Genomic DNA, 20,755 nt, shown 5'->3' with positions numbered 1-20,755 from the left:
TTTCCAGAAGATGAGCTTGATGCCACACACATGGAACCAGCACCTGCTGATGCTGTAATTGATGGCAGTACGAGCACGAAGGTCGCAGTCGTGGATGGAATGGTAGTTGTCCAGAAAATGACCAAGAAACCAGCAATGGTCGTGACAGTGAAGGACCTCGGTGAATGTTTCAATGATAGGGTGATTAGTCTGACCAGAGGCTTCGACCATGTAATTCTTGTTTTTGATACGTACAAGCAAGATTCCCTCAAGAGCACAACCAGAGACAAACGACGTCAAGGAATTCACCAGTCCAATATCAGGTCAAGGATGATACCAGTATCAAACACATCACGATGAGTCGATTTCTGTCCCATGATCAACCCAAGGCTGATCTGACGGAGTACTTGGCAGAGAAAACTCTAGAATACAACCGCGATTCAACAAAGGTGGTATTCGTTTCGGCATCTGGGCGGACGTCGAGCAACAGGGGTCTCCAATTTGAGGCGAATAACCACGAGGAGGCCAAAACGTTGATGATCCAGCAAGCAATAGCTGCATCACAGCAACACACAGGAGATATTGAGCTGACGATATTCTCACCTGATATGGATGTTCTGGTTCTTGCCATAGCAAACTATCATCTCCTGCCAAGACACACATCTATCTCAATGGCATCTAGCATTGTCACAATCGAGCCAATCTGGAAGGCCCCAGGTGAGGAGAGAGCCCAGGCATTGCCAGCCTTCCACGCATTCACAGGTGCCGATAATACTGGGCGGTTCGCTCGACATGGGAAGGCAAAGTGGTTCCAGTGCTACTTGAAGGCCGATGACGACATGGTAGATGCCTTTGCTATGCTCTGTAAGGATGCTGAACTGTCAGAGGATCTACACACAACTTTAGAAAGATTTGTCTGTTCAGGTTATTGTCCAAGTGGTGTCAATATTTCCAGCATCCCTGAACTTCGGTGGCATCTCTTCTGTAAGAACATGGCTGAGAATGACAAGTTACCACCAACTGTCGGTGTTCTGAGGCAGCATATCATGCGGGTACATATCCAGGCATACGTTTGGGGTCAAGCACCAATTTCTCAGCAAACATTTCTTGATCCATTGAAGAATAGCTTCCACAAGGACACGAGGGGTCAACTCAAACCGACAACAACAGACATTCTCCCTGTACCAAAAGCAATTATCGAGATGATAAGGTGCCAGTGCAAGACAGAATGTTCATCACAGAGATGTTCCTGCAGGGCCAAGAACTTAACATGCACTGATCTTTGCATGTGCAGCACTTCGTGTGAGAATGACGAGGACTCAAACATTGAACGGCATGACCACGTTGGTGATGATGACGATGGCAATGATTAGTGACATTAGAGACAGTGATGCCAATTAGCTACAAACTCATATTTGACATTAAGTACATTTCCCTGATCACCATATTCATGCGTTACTTGTTTCAAGATTTGAAAGCAATACATTAAATAAACAGAAATTTGACAAAATGATAGCAGTTTCCATGGCAACCATTGCTCAAAATACAGATCCATCCATTAGGACCATACTCTGTGCAGAGCGTTGGTGCCGCCGAAGCAGTCTCCTTGGCTATTGGGAACAATCCTGGACGGGTCGCCACTCCGACACAGTATACCAGCATGCTGGCACTCATTTTGCCGACCTCGGAAGGATGACAGGCAGAGTCAACCCCACCTCGTGTTAATTCAACAGCTGAGCGGGATTTGAACTCAGGACCCTAGGATCCCAAGCCCACTACCTTAACCATTAAGCCAACACCAGGCATAAAATACAGATATATGTATTCTATTTTAAGAACTGTCCTCAAGTTAACAATTATGCATCATCAGTTGCTTGCTTGCAATCAATTTTGAATTTTCAGAGCTGAAATTAAAAAAACGGGTTTTTACCCCAAAACGACCTATTTGACCACATTATATGCATTGAAAAAATGTGAAACATGGATTTTCTGTTTTCGTATTGTTTAAGCTTTCCAAAAAATGTTGGGGTTAGCTACTCTCCAAAAAATTCCAACGAACATCAAATTATGGACACAAGGAACCTGACTATATTATGTAATACATGATGTTGTCTGATTTCCAAGCAGATGGAAGATAACCAAGGGCAAATTGGATGGTGAAAAGGGCAGTGAGAGGACGTGCAAGGCAGCAGAGCAGGTTTTTAGGACACGTGAGCTGATGCCATCTGTTCCAGCAGCGGGTTGAAAGATCCTTCTCCACCTTCAAAGGTGCAAAAGACAATTCAGGAACAGTTTAGTATGACAGGCAATGGTGGGTATTGAGAGAGGGGTTCAGGACAAAATAATTTGAGGCAAACACAGAATTGAGGCATTTGGACTTCTCGTGAGCAGCGTCAGCTGTGGTGGCATTTGAAAAGAGGAAAGGGGTGGAAGGGGATGAATACTCCAAAGATAGATTTAACAAGGCAGCACCAGGTTTTAGAGGAGGGAGACGAGTTTCAAAGTTCATTCTTGAGGTTGGACAGATGATGTTTTCTGGCTCACCTGAGACTGGACACACAATTGTTGTGGACTTTCTGGAATGCACTGAGATTGCTTTTGGTTCGATTTGCCTTCCAGGAAAGAGAAGGCAAGTTGTTTCAGAGCAAATGCCTCACCACAGCATTCAGTGTACTATGGGCAGGAAGGAGCGGACTGAAGGATAATTATTGAAGACAAGATAGGATGGAGCTGTGCATGCAAGAGAGCAGGTTTCTGTGGAAGAATTCCCAGGCTGAGCGAACATCAGGGACAGTCAATATGGGAGACCAGTTCTGAACTGCCAGACTCGCTGGTGTTGAGGGAGCTCGGTGTTGTCTTTCAAAATTATGTGATAGGATGAACCAATTTGAGCAGAGGAAGAGTAGTAGACATTTGTGGGAAAGTTAGTCATCACGAAGTCGTGAAGGGAGGATTTTCCATTGGGATAAATCCGGGTTGGAAAGTTCACAGATTGAGTCAACCCTATGGAGTCACAGAAATCCTTTGCTGAAGTGCCATGGCTGACGAGAGAAAGAGAGAGAGAAAGAAAAAGAGCGATATATATATATATATATATATATATATATATATATATATATATATATATATATATATATATATATATATATATATATATATATATATATATATATATATATATATATATATATATATATATATATATATATATATATATATATATATATATATATATATATATATATATATATATATATATATATATATATATATGGCTGGTGTTGGCGCAGTGGTTAGGGCAGCGGCTTGGGATCCAAGAGGTCCTGAGTTCAAGCCCGGTTGGGCCACTGAATTAATACACCAGGGGGTTGACAGCCTGTCATCCTTCCGAGGTCGGCGAAATGAGTACCAATGTACTGGGCCGGTGTATACCACGGTTAAAATAGGTGTACCTTATCCCTGTGTCGTAAGAGGCGACCAGGGTTGCGTCAGGAAGGGCAACCGGTGTAAAACATGTGCCAAATCACTATGCGGATCATACGGATGATCCGCTGTGGCGACCCCGAATGGGAGCAGCCGAAAGAAGAAGAAGATATATATATATATATATATATATATATATATATATATATATATATATATATATATATATATATATATATATTTATTTATATATATATATGGCGTGTTCTCAGGAAAGCGTCAACTGCTTCATCGCTGAATATCACATCTTCCATCCATGCTCGCATGCCTTTTTCTGAAAGAACTTTATGACTAACCGCCTGTAACGTGCCCATCGGCGACAACCCAGCCCATCAAACATCAGGTCACACACCACATCGAGACCATCGGAGCTCCTTTTTTCATGCGTACTCACAGAATAGCGCCTGAGAAATTATGTATCGCCCACCAGGAGTTTGATTACACAGTATATTACAATGTGGGATCATCAGACCATCATCCAGCAGTTGGGTTATTTCAAATATCAGCCAGTTAAGTATTCAAATCAGCTCAATTTCCTGAACTGACAATCCATGGGTAGCGACAGTCAGCAAAACACCACCGACCATCCAGCAGCGAATGGTATTGTGGAGCGGTTCCAACTCAAACTCATCTTCACTGAAAGCGCATGACAAAATCATGCACTGCATGAATGTACCTGTGGTCCTCCCGCCGACCAATGGGTTTACACCCACGACCATACCCTAACCATCATATACGACTCACTCTGTGCATCATGTACACTTCCCAGCACGATATTTATAAAAGAAGAAGCAGCTGCTGCTCTTGGACAGTCAACATCTCTTTTCCTGCACTATATTGTATTTTGTTTGTACCTTCTGTTTGATGAATACATGAGGAGTGGGAGTGGTGTAGCGCATCATTTTGTCTTTGGCTTTGTAATATGTGAATATGCTTTAGCTTGACGGGATTTCCCGGCAGGGGGGGTGGGGCAGGGGGTGTATGAGTTTGGACATTTTAGCAAAGAATTGACTCGAAATCCGAATGTTTCGGTCGTCTCTTTTATTCCACGCTGAACTCTCTCTCTCCATGGGAAAGGGGGAGATTTGTACCTGAGGAAGAGTGCGTTTCCAAAATTAGTGCCCCGAATTTTTAATGGTTCTTCTGGTTAATAATCCTTCCGGTTCAGGGTTTGCAGCAACGGCAGGGTCTTTCATCAAGTTAAGTTTTCGGTCGTTATCTATCCCTTTTTAACTGTTTATTTTATCACCGACATGTTACTTACTGTGTGTTCCAAGTTCGGTTTTGTTTCAAAAATCGTCCTATTTTTGTGAGTTTTCATCGACCTTGTCTTATCGGGTTCCTTGAGGCCTACCCATCCTTCCCCTCGAGATGCACGATCGTTGTTTTTTTTCTCTCCCGATTACCCTCAATTCCTATTTTCTCCACTTTCCCAATGCCCCCCCCCATTCCTCCCAACAAAACACTGTTTCTCGTCTTGAATTCAAAATTAAAAAAATAAAAAAGTACCTTTCTCCCTGCACACCCAGGAGTCCCGATCCTCCTCCTCATTCTTCTTCTACATCATCCTCCTCTTCCTCTTCTTCTTCTTCTTCTTCTTCTTCTCTTAATCATCATCCTGCCGGCACACCATCTTTATTCAACATGAGCTGACCCACTCTCGCCATTACCTTCACGATTTTTTCCGACAACCTTCCATTCCCGAATATTACCTGTTCCTCAAAAATTAATAATCTTCCTTGTGTCCTTTCTATCCATACATCTCCTGTAACCACGTGACTCTCTCCACTCTTCCTGACACTTTTCATCGACCCATCAGCTTCACTCTGCGTTTACCGTTCCAAATTTACCACACACCCCCACGATTTTACCTCAACCTTCCCTTTTCCGGATGTTACGCAACCCTTATTTAAAATAAATAAATAAGCCACTTTTGACTATACACCTCCCATCGTCACGTGCTTCTCCCGAAGCCACACGATCACCGATTCAAATTCACCTCACGATTTTTTCTACAACCAAATCTGATGAAAACTCTCAAAAAAAAAAAACAAACAAACAAAAAAAAACGATCTCTGATAATGCTTCATCTTCCTCTTTCATATGTGTTGTTCTCTTAACTGTTTCATAATGCACTACTCTTCTGCTATTTAAACAGACTGCTCTCAATTCGACCTTTCCTTCATACCTTGCCTAAAAAATCCAACTGTTCCAGCGTTTCTTCTCTCCATTCTTTGAATTCGCCTTTATTGCATCCCTCAAGAAATGTGTTTAATCGCATAACTGGCCTAAAACTTAAAAAAAACCCAGTTTGCTATGAATGTTCGCTTCCATCAACCATTCTTTTTTTTCCAACTTCAGTGCCGATTCACCCCTCTCTCTCAAAGCAACCATCACACTCTTCTCCCTCCAAGCGTCCCTCTCACCTCTCTCAAAAACTTCCCCCTCACCTCTCCCCACTCCCCCTTCTCCCACCATTCACCCCCCTCACTCACCCTTGTCAAAGTTGTCGCCCCCCCCCCCCACTCTCACGACCACAAAACTTCCTCCTTCCACTGCCCTCTCACCTCCATCTCTTCACTCCACCTCCTCAAATCCTCAATTGCCTTCTGCCCCTCTCTTGCCCCCCTCTCCCCCAGCACCACAAACCCTTTTCTCCACCTCATCGGCCCCCTCCCCAAGCAATTCTGCAATTCCCCACACTCTTTCAACAACTCGACTTAACTCCCACCCCCTCCTCCCTTGTCCTACCCTCCCCCTCTCCTCCATTCCCCTGCACCCAAAGCCTCCACCCCTCCCTCTCCATTAACAGTGTGGACCTCAAATATCTGAGGCCTTCACTCAAACCTCACTGATCTTTCCATACAGGTTGCCACTGACAAACCAGACATAATCTACCAAAGAGAAACTTTCCTCCCTCAAGACGTCTCTGACTCACAAGTTTCTCTCCTTGGTTACTCCCTCCTCCGGCACGACAGACCTGAGCCTCGTCCTGGTGGAGGAGTTGCTCTCTTCATCAAAGACTCTGTTCCTCACTCTCCTTGCACTGCCCTCACTCCCCCACACCCCCAGGAATACCTCTGGCTATGGCTTCCCGTCCACTCCCACCTCATTTTAATATGTGAACTGTACCGTCCACCAAACAGTGATGACTCCATCTACACCTCACTATCCGAAAACATGGACCAACTTCTATCTTCTCATCTGAACTCTCTCTTCCTAATATGTGGTGACTTAAAATGTCATCATGCCAGTTGGCCAGGTGTGGGTACCTCTCTCACCTGCCATGGCACCTCAGCAAAAGCTTTCTGCAACTCATTGGGACTGACTCAATCGGTCAATTTCCTGAACTGGATCTCGACCAATGGTACTCTATCTGTTCTGGGTCTGATTTTGACGAGTTTCCCTGAAAATATCTGCTGTTCTTCCCTCCGCTCCAATCGGTTATTCTGACCACGTCCTTGTCAAAGTGGACATCTCTCTGGCTGTTATCAGAGAACCACCTCATCGCCGTCGAGTCTGGCATTTCACTCAAGCCGACTGGCAGGGTCTCCAAGCAGCCATCAAACTTCGAGACTGGTCTCCCATCACTAATTTCTCCAACATCAACTCATCCTGGGAATTCTTTCAAAGAAACTTGCTCTCCCTCATGCACAGATTTATCCCCTCTCGTCTTCAGTTGTCCTACCCTTCCTCCTGCCCTTGGTTTACTGAAGCTTGTGGCGAGGCAGTTGTCCTGAAACAACTTGCCTTTGCCTCATGAAAAGCAAACCCAACTGAGGGTAATCTCAGTTCCTTCTACAAAGCTCAGAACAAGTGTGTATCTACCCTCAGGAGAGCCAAAAAACAACATCTTTCTCATCTCAACTCTGAACTCTCAAACCTCTCTCCCTCCTCAAAATCCTGATGGCGTCAAATCAAATCTGTTTCTGGTGTATGTTCCCCCTCCATCCCCTCCCTTACCTCAAATAGCCGCACTGCTGATACCGCACGTGAAAAGGCTGAATGCCTAAACTCAGTGTTTGCATTGAAATCTTGCGTCAGAAACCCATCGTTTTCTCTACCCACCTTACCCAGTCGCACCCAACTGTCCCTGGACTCTGTGTCCTTTTCATCTCACAAAGTGGAGAGCTTGCTGTCAAACCTCGACTCAGATTCTGCAACCAGTCCCAACGGCATCAGCCCACGTGTCCGAAAAACCTGCTCTGCTGCATTTGCTCACCCTCTCTCTGTTCTATTCACCCTTTCATTTGGTCAAGGTCATCGGCCATCGATTTTGAAATCAGAAAACATCACTGCCCAGCATAAAAAGGTGCAAAAACAGATCCTTGCAACTGCAGACCAATCAGCCTTCTCCCAATTATCATGGAATGAAAGGTTATGGAATCCATCATCGCTTCAGACATTAAATCCTTCCTCTTCTCCAATGGCTTGATTTCTGATCATCATTTTGGTTTCAGACCAGGTCACTCTACCCTGGATATGCTGCTTCTGCTCCCCCAAAAATGGATGGAGATCCTCAATGCCAGACAGGAAATCCGAGCCATATCCCGAGACTTATCGCATGCTTTTGACACAGTCTGGCACCCTGCCCTACTCAACAAACTCTCTTCCTATGGCATCCAAGTCCATCTCCACTCATGGCTCGCAGACTTCCTCTCCTGTCACAGTCAACGTGTGGCCCTAAATGAAGTTCTTTCATCCCCTCTTCCTGTCCAGGCTGGAGTTCCTCAAGGTAGCGTTCTGGGCCCTGTTCTTTTTCTGGTTTTCATCAATGATCTCTCCAACTCTCTGGAAAATCCTCTTTATCTCTTTGCTGATGACTCCATCCTCTGCCGTACCATCTGTCATCCCTCAGACCGGCAAGCACCAGCTTCTTCGCTCACTGCAGATCTGGGTGAAATCACAAACTGGTCCAACACGTGAAACATGTCTCTCAATCTGGACAAATCTCACACTCTCACTATGTCTCTCTGAAAGGACCGTTTGGAACCCCCCCCCCCTCCTCATGTACTTTCACAACAATCCTTTTTAAGAAGTCCTTTCTTTCAAGCTTCTGGGTCTCACTATCTGCCATGATCTTTCCTGGGAAAGCCACATTTCCAACCTGGCCTCCAAAGCCCGTCACCCACTGGGAATCCTCCATTGTACAAAGTCCTTCCTCAGTCCACCTGAGCTCCTGACCACATACAAAGCTTTCGTCTGCAGCCTGATGGAGTACTACTCTGCCCTCTTGGCTGGTGCTCCTGCTGCTCACCTTTCTCAGCTTCATGCTGTGGAAACCAAGGCATTGAGGATCATTGGCATCTCCCTTGATGAGGCCGAGTCTCTGCACCTCTCTCTCTCTCTCACCGCAGGCAGGTCAGTGGTCTTTCAGTCTTCTTCCATCTCCTCTCCGGTCTCACGCCCACTGCTCTATCTGCGATTTGTCCCCAACATATTTCCGCAGGGCACTCAAGGTCTGCCAACAACTTCCTTCTGGTAAAACTACCAAAATCACGAATCATTGCTCACCTCCACTCTTTCATTCCTCTTTTTCCCCACCTTTGGAATAAACTCCCTCACTCTGTTCAATCTCACTCTTCCCTCCAGGTCTTCAAAACAGCTGTTCACCACCACCTCTTATCATCCCCCATCCAAATCCTTGATCTTTTCTATCCACTTTAATCCACTCGAAACCCACCTCCTTCAAATTCCCTGCTTTCCATCCTGAAAGTCCCTGTAATGTCCATCTTGTATACCCCATGTTCTCCACCCCATCCCTCTCCCTTCCACAGATCTCCTAATGTCTCTGTTCCTCACTGTTTTGTCCTTCCCACGCCCCTCTCGTCTCATGCCCCCCCCCCTTGCTGTGCGTTGTGTGTTCCCTCTCATACAAGCCTCGACAAGGTATACAAAAAAAGGTATTCCAGAGTTTCTTAAACCCCGAGGAGTACTTAATCACCATTTTGTTTTTTGTTTTTTTCTTCCTGCATTCCTAATTTCCAAGTTGGATCTCGGAGCCGGCTTCGACTTTCAGAATGAAATTTGCATCAATAATGGGAGTAGAAACTATGCGGAATTGATGCAATTTTTTTGACCTGGACCAAATTTTTCAGATCATGTCCAAATTATAGACTTTTCAACATTTTTTTTTAACCACAAGTTGACTAAAGTTTGGCCGATCGGAGCAAAATTGCCCTCTCTGGATAGCCCAGAGTAAGACGCGTTAATGCTTCATTGACATCATACCCCTCCAAGTTGCAGATCAAGGTCACATGGTAGTCTGAAAAAAAGAGAAAAGCACGTTTTTTGTCATCACTTATTCTTGCCAATTCAGAATCTCAAAGACCGCTTGGCCTTCCAAGATGTTCTTGCATCGTAACAATGAACTTGCAGTGAAGTTGTGCATCTGTTATTTGAATCATGTCCTCGACCTACTTTTTTTCAGATCGAGACCAAATTACCAAAAACACCTTTTTGATCACAAGTTGAACAATTTCTTCCGATTCTCATGATGTTGAGTTTTCTGGATAAATTCTAGATGGGGACACATTTTCTTAATCCACACTCTATCCCTAAATGTTGAAGGTCAATGTCATATAGCGGTCCAAAAAAACAAAAAAAAAAACACAGCCATCTTGGATCACAGGCCAAGGGTAAGTTGTGGGCGATCGCCAAGTGTGAGGCTCCCCCGGCCGGGTTCGGCTTACCCTTTGTGATCGCAGATATTTAGTTTCCTCGTGCTGATTACAACTAAGTACCGATTTGATATATTTTAATTGTAAGATATATTTTTTCTAAGAGGTGCAAGGTCAGGTAATTGTTTGTTGGAGAATTAAGTTGAACAGGTCTCGTGTTTTACTATTACCACATATTCACAAATTAGTGCAGTGTAACCTTAGTTGAGTTACTGCATCTTACATGATTGTTATCCTGATGGGTTTTCTCATATAAAGGATGTTTTTGAACAGATACAGTGAAGATAAGAACCCCAAATGAATCCACATCAAGTGAAGAGATCAACAACCCTTCATCACTCTCTGGATGCTGACCGGCTCTCGCTGCAGCGATCACTATCAATGTTCTCACTCTCTTCCCATTCACCATGTTTGTTTTCCTTGTTAAACGTTATCGTGAAGATTTGTAGAAACATCTATACGATGTACTAACAAAGTCCTCAATGTGTTTCCATCTCTCTACAGGTGATGGTATTTTTAATCAGAAAACATTTGTTCCTAGGAATGTTCAGGAGGTCGTTGTTGAAACATCTACCCAAACGTGATATTTGTTCGATATGAAACTTATGTGAATTATGCTTCAGCCCTATTTGATCTTTCTCTGTGAAATTGTTGTGCGTTTTCAGATATTATTTCCTTTTGTGTTCATGTAGGACATACTTGTTGGTTACAGCATGCAGTTGGAAAGGAATGTTTGGTCAAATGCATGACCACAAACCATATTGTACGATTTGGAACAAAACAAGCTATACATTATATCACTTATAACAATACAACCTCTATATGATGAGCTCACCTGGACTTTAGTCCGGTGAGATTATGCGATTGAGCAGTATCCGTCGGTGAGTGATTGAGTGAGTGAGTGAGTGAATGAATCAGTCATTCAGTTAACACTTCCGTCATTATTGCTTGAACCCAACATGTGATTTTGATTAAACTTGCCCACAAGCTTCATATCTGATGCTTAACGAAGAAGGTACAATGACCACATCAAAATCTGCACTCAAGGTGATTTTGACCCCCCAATATAGGAATGTGCTCTCTTCTCTGAAACCACACACACACACACACACATATACACACACACACACACACACACACACACACACACACACACACACACACACACACACACACACACACACACACACACACACACACACACACACACACACACACAATTTCAATGAAACTTGGCAACAACCTTCATCACCCGTGATGCACGAAAGTTTGTTCATGGAATTAAAATAATAATAATAATAATTTTTTAAAAACCAAGGTCTGAGGGGGTCTGTAGGGCATTTGAGTGCCTGTTGCTCCTGATCCAGGTGAGCTTCAGAACACGCAGTCCTTCATCTACCTCTGCCACCGAAAGTGGATGGAGGTTATGTTTTCACCCGTCTGTCTGTTTGCAACAAAAACTCAAAAATTTGTGTACGGATTCAGATGAAATTGGGTGGAGAGCTTGGGTATGTGACAGACAAAATGATGAGATTTTGGTGAAGATCCAGATCCAGATCCAAGAATATTTTCAGTGATTCTTCACATTTGAGTGGTAGGGCCACAACGATATATAGCACGATATCTCAAAAATGTTATGGACGGATTTGGACGAAACTTAGTGGATGAGTTGGTTCGGTGACAAGAACAAGCCGAGTAAATTTTAGTTACGGTTCGAATCGAGATCCGGCCCATCAGTGGGATACAAAATGCAAACAATTCAGCCTGGCGGAGGGATGTGCTCCACCAAGTGCCCATCTAGTATTATATAGAACAATACAAGCTACACATTATATTAGAGAGAACAATACAAGCTATACATTGTATTATATAGAACAATATAAGCGAAACATTGTATTATATAAAACAATACATGCTATGCATTGTATTACATAGAACAATTCAAGCTATACATTGTATTATAACGAAAAATACTAGCTTTACATTATATTATATGGAACCAGAACGGCACTCTTCAAGGTCACGACATCTATTGAAATGCCTCTGCCCACATTATTACATTAATATTTGCACCAAGTTTGATTTAAAAACATTCAGCTGGTCTGAAGCATCACATTTTATCTAACATGACCTCTGACCTTTTGATGCCGAAATCTAATCAGTTAATCATTACATCATTATACATATTTGTACAAAGTTTGACTTTGATCCTTTCAGCCGTTCTAAAGTTATCACGGTAACGAAAACCTATCACGGATGTACGGACAGACGGACGGAAGCATGGACAACCCAAAAACATAATGCCTCCGCGACTTCATCGGAATAATTTACATCATACACATAGAGATTAAAGGTCATGCTCTTTCACTCCTCAGAGTATAAAACCACCATTTAGGTTTTTCTTCCTTTTTCTGCCAATGTCCGAGGACTTGCAGATTGAAATCCTCAATAGTGAATACAAAGCATGTGGGGATGACCGTTTTTTGACCTTGACCTAATTTTAAGGTCATGACCCAGGCATTTTAACACTTTTCACCAAAATTTGATGAAGGTTTCTCCAATCAGAACAAAATTCCCCTTTATAGATAGCGTAGAGGAAGGCGCATTTCAGGTAAATTTACATCATACTCCTCCGGGTTAAAGGTCAAGGTCAAATGGCGGTCTGAATAATATAACGTGTTTTTTATGCTTCCAATGATGAAGTCACCAGAGGAATTATGTTTTCGGGTTGTCTATCCGGCTGTCCATCGGTCCGTGTTTCCGTGATACGTTTTGATTACCGCGATAACTCAAGAACGGATGAAGGGATCGAAGTCAAACTTGGAACAAGTATGTATAATGATGTACAGATGAACCGATTCGATTTTTTGGTCAAAAGGTCAGAGGTCAGAGGTTGTGTTTGGTAAAATCCTGTTACTGCGATAGCTCGTGAACCAGTGTTGGGATTTTGACCAACTTCATACAAGTATATATTATGATGCAAAGATGAACTGATTAGATTTTAGCATCAAGAGGTCAAAGGTCACAGGTCATGTCAGGTAAAAATGTAATTGAGGTAGAGATTTGAACTAAACTAAGAACATATACCATGATACATATGTACAGATTAGATGTTGAGGTCAAATGGTCTTGAGGTTTTAGGTCATTGTTGGAGTAAGCACAGACGTAATATGGACGGAGGCATATCCGTCGACGTCGCAATGTCAAATTATGTCGAGTTTATCATCGCTCAATTTTTCCAATGCAGAATCTCTGAAACCGATTGGCCTTCCAACATAATAGTACACCTGCACTGCAATTGTACATCTGATATTTGATTCGTGTCCTTGACCTAATTAACAAAAAAACACCTTTTCGATCACAACTTGAGCAATTTTCCTCTGATTTTCATGATCTTGAGTTTTATGGTTAGATTCTGTATGGGGACACTTTTTTTTATTCTTTACACTCCATTCTAAAATGTTGAAATTCAAGGTCATATTGTCATCCAAAAAAAACAATATGGCCATCATTGGATCAAGAACAAAAGGTAAATTGCAGGAGATCACCAAAGGTACGGCTCCCACAGCCAGGTTAGGCTTACCCTTCCAACCAGTGCTGTTTAACATGTGCACGAGATGGTGACATTACACTGTTCCCTTCTTAATGAAAAGTAACTGAACAAGTGGCTATTTGACATGACATGTATACACTGTGTGGATATTGGAAAATAAACATGCATCATATTATCATCAAACACTCAGATTCATTCCATTTTACTTTTTGTTCTTGATACAGGTTTATAGGTTAAGCTTAACTACTGGTTCTGATTCTGAAATGAATCTCCACTTTCTGGACCAGAACTTTCAGCACCTGAAGTGGTTGCATGCAGTTCTGGCATATCAGTGGGATACACAAGGTAAACTGTTCAGCCTTGTAGAGGAATGTGCTCTTCCGAGTGCCATTCGAGTTATCTTTTAAATTCGGTGGCGAGATATGCTTAATGTGGACAAACGTAACGTTGTCACTCCCCAAGATCCATCTTTTCCCCAGATAATGTTTATCACTGTTGTGGGGGAAGCATGGGAGATTTGAACTGCTGTTAGCGTCCGAGTCATGATACCTACTGTTAGCTCCCAACTGGTCCCTCTTTCTCCTGATTGGCTACTCCAGATGACCATTAGGTTAAAACTCCACCTTTTAAGTGCATTATCTATCTATAATTCCAGCAATCTGTGTGTGTGTGTGTGTGTGTGTGTGTGTCTGTCTGTCTGTCTGTGACCGCAGTTTCTCAATGACCGCCGGTCCGATCGGATTCAAACTTGCCAGGAATATTGCCCGGGCCCCGCGGATGTGCCTTTTCGAGGTTTGATATCAATCGGACGAGCGGTTCCCAAGTTACGGACATTTATCTATCGACCAATGACAAGACACGGTGCTATGACATCACGAATGACGTCACAATTAATGTTTATTTATTTATTTTTATTTTTTTTTGCACGATCGACGGTCCGATCTGATTGAAACTTGCAAGGAATATTGCTGGGGTCCCGCGGATGTGCCTTTTCAAGGTTTGATATTAATCGGATCAGCGGTTCCCAAGTTACGGCCATTTATCTGTCAACCAATGACAAGACACGGTGCTATGACATCATGAATGATGTCACAATTAATGTTTATTTATTTATTGTACGATTGATGGTCCGACCTGATTGAAACTTGCCAGGAATATTGCTGGGGACCCGCGGATGTGCCTTTTCAAGGTTTGATATTAAGGTTTGAGAGTGGGGGCGAGAGAGAGGGGTGAGAGAGGAGGGGGAGAGAGGAGGGTGAGAGAGGAGGGTGAGAGGAGGGTGAGAGAGGGGGTGAGAGAGGGGGTGAGAGAGGGGGTGAGAGAGGGGGTGAGAGAGGGGGCGAGAGAGGGGGCGAGAGAGGGGGCGAGAGAGAGAGGGGGCAAGAGAGGGGGGCAAGAGAGGGGGCAAGAGAGGGGGAAAGAGAGGGGGCAAGAGAGGGGGGCAAGAGAGGGGGCAAGAGAGGGGGGCAAGAGAGGGGGCAAGAGAGGGGGCAAGAGAGGGGGCAAGAGAGGGGAGGGAGAGAGGGGAGGGAGAGAGGGGAGGGAGAGAGGGGAGGGTGAGAGGGGAGGGTGAGAGGGGAGGGTGAGAGGGGAGGGTGAGAGGGGAGGGTGAGAGAAGGGGGTGAGAGAAGGGGGTGAGAGAGGGGTGAGAGAGAGGGGCGTCACAATTCAAGAGAGGGGGAGAGAGGAGGGGACGAGAGAGTGGGGGCAAGAGAGGGGGTGAGTGGGGGCGAGAGAGGGGGTGAGAGTGGGGGCGAGAGAGGGGAGTGAGAGGGGGCGAGAGAGAGGGGCGAGAGAGGAGGGGGTAGAGAGGAGGGGGTAGACTAGGGGGGAGAGAGAGAGAGGGGGCGTCACAATTCTTCTTCTTCTTCATTTGATATGACGTCAGAATTGACGCTGGGGACCTGAGTATGTTTCCCAGGTGTTTCCCAAGTTATGGCCATTTATGATACGGTTGGTCCGATCTAATTGAAAAAATGCCCCAATCCAGTCGTCGTTTACGAGAGCGAAGGAACGAAGCTGCACATACTGGCACGCCTCACCCACGAGAGAGGGTACTGGCACAAGAGAGGGGGAGAGAGGAGGGGTCGAGAGAGGTGGGGGGTGGGGGATGAGGGGGGGGTGAAAAAATGCCCCAATCCAGTCGTCGTTTACGCACCTACGGGCCTGCACTAGTTTATCCAATTTCACTTAAACAGCTTTATGGTCTATCATTGTGACAATAAATAAAATTGTCCAATTAAATCTCATGATTTTACCCTCATGGATTGAGGACCATATAAATACAACAGATATGTTTTTGTGTCAGCTTTCCGTACAGAAAGCTCGACCTTGGCAGGCAAAGGATTGGAATGTTCTTCTGATAAGGCCTGCAACGGCTGTGTGTTTAAGGAGCACCGAACAGCCAGTCTGTACACTCGCCTTGTTTGGATTTTAACCCAATTTTCTTCACCAGTTGATGTACTTGGTTGACAGATCAATCATTGTAAGAGGTAACATTATTTCATGCTTATATGCAATTAATTTTTTTTTCCTGCCTGAGTCGATCAAAGGGTTACACTGGGTTGTTTGCCATTGCCTTCCCAGCAGTCGTTTTGGCAGGAATTTGTCTTGAACATCCATCAACCAATGTCATCCATTAACTTTAACATTCACAGACTAATGAAGACAGCACACCTAGTTTAACGTCCATCCGAGGGATCATGCATCATCTGTGAATCGCCCTATGTGCTAAACATCATCAAATCACTTTAAAATAATACCAAATCAATCACATTTCTATATTTTGATCACATTTTAAGTACAATGGTTACGATTCAAATCAAAATTTTGGAAACATTTCTCACACGCATGTGCATTTCAACACAGTAGCCCCCACCCTCCCAACAGTGCCGTGGGTGAAACACACACACACACACACACACACACACACACACACACACGCGAGGTTTTTTTTACGACAACGGCACTCGCATTTTGGGGCCATTATTTTTCTCTGGGGCATTATTCCCCCCCCCCTTTGAATCCGCATATGAATTGAATGGGGGGGGGGGATTCCAGTACCCATAAATCTTGTCTCGCAGCACTAACAGCTGCTTGGAAGACCTCAGTTTGGCAGGCTGAGTAATTTGAGGCAAATTCCCACTTTTCATCAATTTATTTTTGTCTCATAATTCCGGCGATAGCGAGTCTCCCAAATGGACTTCACCTTTCGGAATATATTCCACATTCACAATTGTTATTTCACAATTTATCCAAAATCCCTATGGCTTTTAAATAAAACTTCAACACTTGCTTCAGCGTCTATCCAAGGCAGGGAACACACATTTATCCTTCCAGTTTAGTGTTGGCCCGTTCAGGGAGATTCGTGACCTTGGTTTTTTATCAGCACCAAGCAAGTGGCCCCAAGCCAAAGTGGTCTCATGATGAGCCAGTAACCAAACCACGACCAGCCAGGCTGCTTTAACTCTCTGCCTGAAGTTTCTTTAGTTATTGCAATATCATTTCTAACAAGACATTCATGTTTGACATCGCACAGTAATCTTCAGTTCCTTATCGAACTCACAATCGCTTCCAATTCAGATTTTCACCAAGATTGAATTCACACACAAACACCTCAATCTAGTCTTAAAACATTCTCAACGACATCTGCCCTGCACTCTAAATAGATCGCAGTACAATGCTCGGGCTCTGTCTTTCAATACAAGTTTACATATACCCAGTTATCTGTGTCCACACCAAAGATGCAACAGCGTGTGAATAGTCAGTTGTCATCGTTTTTCCTCTGGAATCGGCGTGTGCACTTCACCTTATCCAATCTTCAGTGTACGGTGACGACCAATCCTTATCTCCACTTTCCGTACTCATTCATTCCCATAAGCTTCACAGGTCACAATACACAACAGAGCACGTTTTATTCCAGTGAAATCTACTGGACTCGCACACGCTCCATTTCAACACTCACGTAATACTACATGCAGATCAATGCAAATCAGTGCGCATCCAAATCAGATATAAATACAAACATACAAGAGTTCCAGGTTGGAACACTCAACTTGCATCCTGAACACAAAACTCCACATTTCCAATCACATTGCATTCACAAATCCATCCAAAGAGGTAACTCCTTAATACAAAACTATAGGATTTACGAATCCGTAACACCTCCGCACAATACAATGCAACAGTTTCACAGCAAGCAAACTTCCAGTGAGTTCAATGAACAAACAGAAATCCAAACAGGTAACTCAACAAACATTCATAACACTAATTCGTTCTCCCACTTGCCCAGGCTCCTTGCCCATTTACCTGGGTCGGCATCAGTTTAGCCTCCGTCTCAGCATGACGCTGTTCGATCAATGAACTGCAATGGGTTATATAGGGCATCAGATCCTTCACATCCTTGGATTCCCAGCCGATACACACTAGCTTGACCTCGTTCTGCAATTTTGCTGCCAACCCGCTGATACATGCATGAGCGAACGGGACGCCTTCGTCATCTTTTAATCCAGAGTGACGCTGATACACACTCCGTAACCGTTCTAGGTAATCCAGCGGATCTTCGGATGAGCGTTGTTTGCACGCTTGTATTTTCCCCCAATCTGTTTTGAGTGGTGCTATCTCCGTCACCGTGTCAATGAGCTTGTTGACATGTTCTTTGAGCTCGTCTCGGGTTCCGGGCGCTTCACTTGGCCATCCCGCGACTTGTTTCAATTGTCTGAGTAACCCCTTGAGCACAATCAATTTCAACACAATATTCATGTCCACACAAGTCGGTTGATGGCATTCCACAATCACACGCAACTCTCCTTGAAACTTTTGCGGATCCCCTCGTTCCTTCGGCATCTCGTTTGCAATGGCCCTTAACTCGGAACCCCATGGCCGATATATTGCTTGCACGCTTCCGGCCCCTGGGTAATCTCGCAGTGGGAACGTACCTCACGGTGCCTCATCTCCTTCCCTCGCAGCCTCCACCGTGGCCTTTCTGGATCGGGTCTGCACTCCGACAGTCACCAAGAGGAGCCCTCTCTTGTCGTTGTGTCGCAGCAGGTTTCCTCTCCACGCTCTCCATAATCTCCTCTTTTGGTACTCCTCCTTCGATGCTCTTCCTGCCCTGTACAATCATCGCCCTCTGCGTCCGGTTCCTCGTCCTCGAGCGGCGGAGCCGTTGGAACTATGTCTGGAATAGGGTCAGGCCACCTATCTGACTCCTCTCCATCATCCTCGAACTCCACAGAGGCACCCTGTCCCGACACTCCTCCATCCAGTCCATGTACGCTCCCCAATGTACGTGCCTTGAGGTCTTTTTGTATATTCCCTTCTCCTCCAAAACTTCCCTCAGGTGATTCAAAACAATCCCGATCAAACGTACCATTCTCAGGAAAAGGCAATTTACTATTCATTGTCCAAACGCACCAATTTGGAACGTCTCTCACAGAATAAGGTCCGTATCTATCAAACATACATCTCGTGCATGTCCCTCTGCGTGGCCTGCGGCAGGTTGCGTCGGTACGCACAATCTCATCACTCTTTCCACCAGCATTTCCCGTCACAAATACCATGAAATATGCACTTAAATATCGCGATAATACAACAAATGCTGTTTAGCACTGCAACAAAACAACTATATAGTGCTGTAAGTTTGAAGCACATAACCCTCACACACAGTCACACTTTACCACACAGCGAGCTGGGCCTCGAACCCCTCTCGTCGCGGAGGAGGGTCCCTTGGCGCCAAGCCGCCATGGCTTCAAACGTCGTCAAAAATGGCAGGCAGAAGAAACTCGTTCGTTTTGGTCATGGTCGTTTCACAAAACAAACGAAATCACTTTCACTCAATTGTTTTGATGATGTCGAAACAAAAATTCCTATTAAATATTGATGTGCTGAGTGATTTGTGAGTGAGAAAAAGTGCGCAGGTTTCACCCGTGTCGTGATGACGCGTTCTCTTGAGGGTCACTTTGCAGTGTCCTCTCCGTCCATTGGCTCTCTGGAAAACCTCCACCGATTGGCTGCTCATGTTCACACGTTTGTCTCGTCACAAATTTTCACAAAAAAAAAAAAAAAAAATTAATGAGTTGCTCCATATAGGCCTTCATTTCACCTGAAATGAATTGTCTCAAAAAAAAACTAATTTTCATCCAATTTTTCCCCCCCATTGTTTGCAAACGACTCTTAAACGATCTTAGCAACGATGAAAAATGAATTCAGAAATCCAATTGGAGTTAGGGTAAGGCCGTGACAGAGTAAGAAAGTGCGAGAATGACAAAAGAGGCGACACGGAGCAAACAAAATGGTGGAAATTTGATTTGGAAATCCCTCCCTGAACGGGGAAGCCCCATCCCAAAGGGATCGTCACACTGGAGGAGGGTATTATCGTGTATTTTAGGCAGACGAAGACCATCAAGCCAGTCAGCTGACCTGTCCTGATGACCATGGAGAGCATAATTAGATGAGGCGTATGAAAATTATCAAAACAAATAAAATTGAAACGATTTTGTGCTCACGTTTCGATGGAACAAGTGTGTATCTCCCCTCAGGAGAGCCAGAAAACAACATCTTTCGAAGCTCATCTGAACTCTCAAACCTTTCTCCCTCATCCAAATCCTGGTGGCATCCAATCAAATCTGTGTCTGGTGTATGTTCCCCCTCCATCCCCTCCCTTACCTCAAATGGCCGCACTGTTGATACCGCACGTGAAAAGGCTGAATGCCGAAACTTGGTGTTTGCATCGAAATCTTGTGTCCGAAATCCATTGCTTTATGCACCTACCTTACCCATTCGCATCCAACTGTCCCTGGACTCCGTGTCCTTTTCTTCTGACAAAGTAGAGAGCTTGCTGTCAAACCTCAACTCAGATTCTACAACCGGTCCAGAGGGCATCAGCCCACGTGTCCTAAAAACCTGCTCCTCTGCTCTTGCTCACCCTCTTTCTGTTCTATTCACCCTCTCATTTGCTCAAGGTCATCTGCCATCTGCTTGGAAATCCACAAACATCACTGCCCTGCATAAAAAGGTGAAAAAACAGATCCCTGCAACTACAGACCAATCAGCCTTCTCC

At 44.4% G+C, this 20,755-nt stretch overlaps 1 protein-coding gene and 1 pseudogene across 5 annotated transcripts in view; one reads left to right on the top strand and one right to left on the bottom strand.

Moving 5' to 3' along the window:
• LOC147031002 (uncharacterized) overlaps nt 1–5,668 on the bottom strand; it is a 134,236-nt gene extending 128,568 nt beyond the window's left edge. The window contains exons 1-2 of one of the 4 annotated variants that reach the window (XR_015056620.1): nt 5,175–5,668; nt 4,972–5,095 (exon numbers count right to left, since the gene is read on the bottom strand). The gene's annotated coding sequence lies outside the window, so the exon portion shown is untranslated. The remainder of the gene's footprint in view (nt 1–4,971; nt 5,096–5,174) is intronic. The other 3 variants (XR_015056622.1, XR_015056619.1, XR_015056621.1) reach the window with 3 other exon arrangements.
• The window catches only part of LOC147031001 (uncharacterized), a 30,385-nt pseudogene extending 16,055 nt beyond the window's left edge, over nt 1–14,330 (top strand). Inside the window, exons 6-7 of the transcript XR_015056624.1 lie at nt 7,617–7,628; nt 10,416–14,330. The product of XR_015056624.1 is annotated as an uncharacterized LOC147031001 (transcript). The remainder of the gene's footprint in view (nt 1–7,616; nt 7,629–10,415) is intronic.
• The last annotated feature ends 6,425 nt before the right edge of the window (nt 14,331–20,755 follow it).

Source organism: Eptatretus burgeri, chromosome 3, assembly GCF_056783735.1.
Source record: "Eptatretus burgeri isolate ZD-2024b chromosome 3, Ebu_testis_v1, whole genome shotgun sequence".
NCBI lineage: Eukaryota > Metazoa > Chordata > Myxini > Myxiniformes > Myxinidae > Eptatretus > Eptatretus burgeri.
This window is presented reverse-complemented; position numbering and strand designations above follow the sequence as displayed.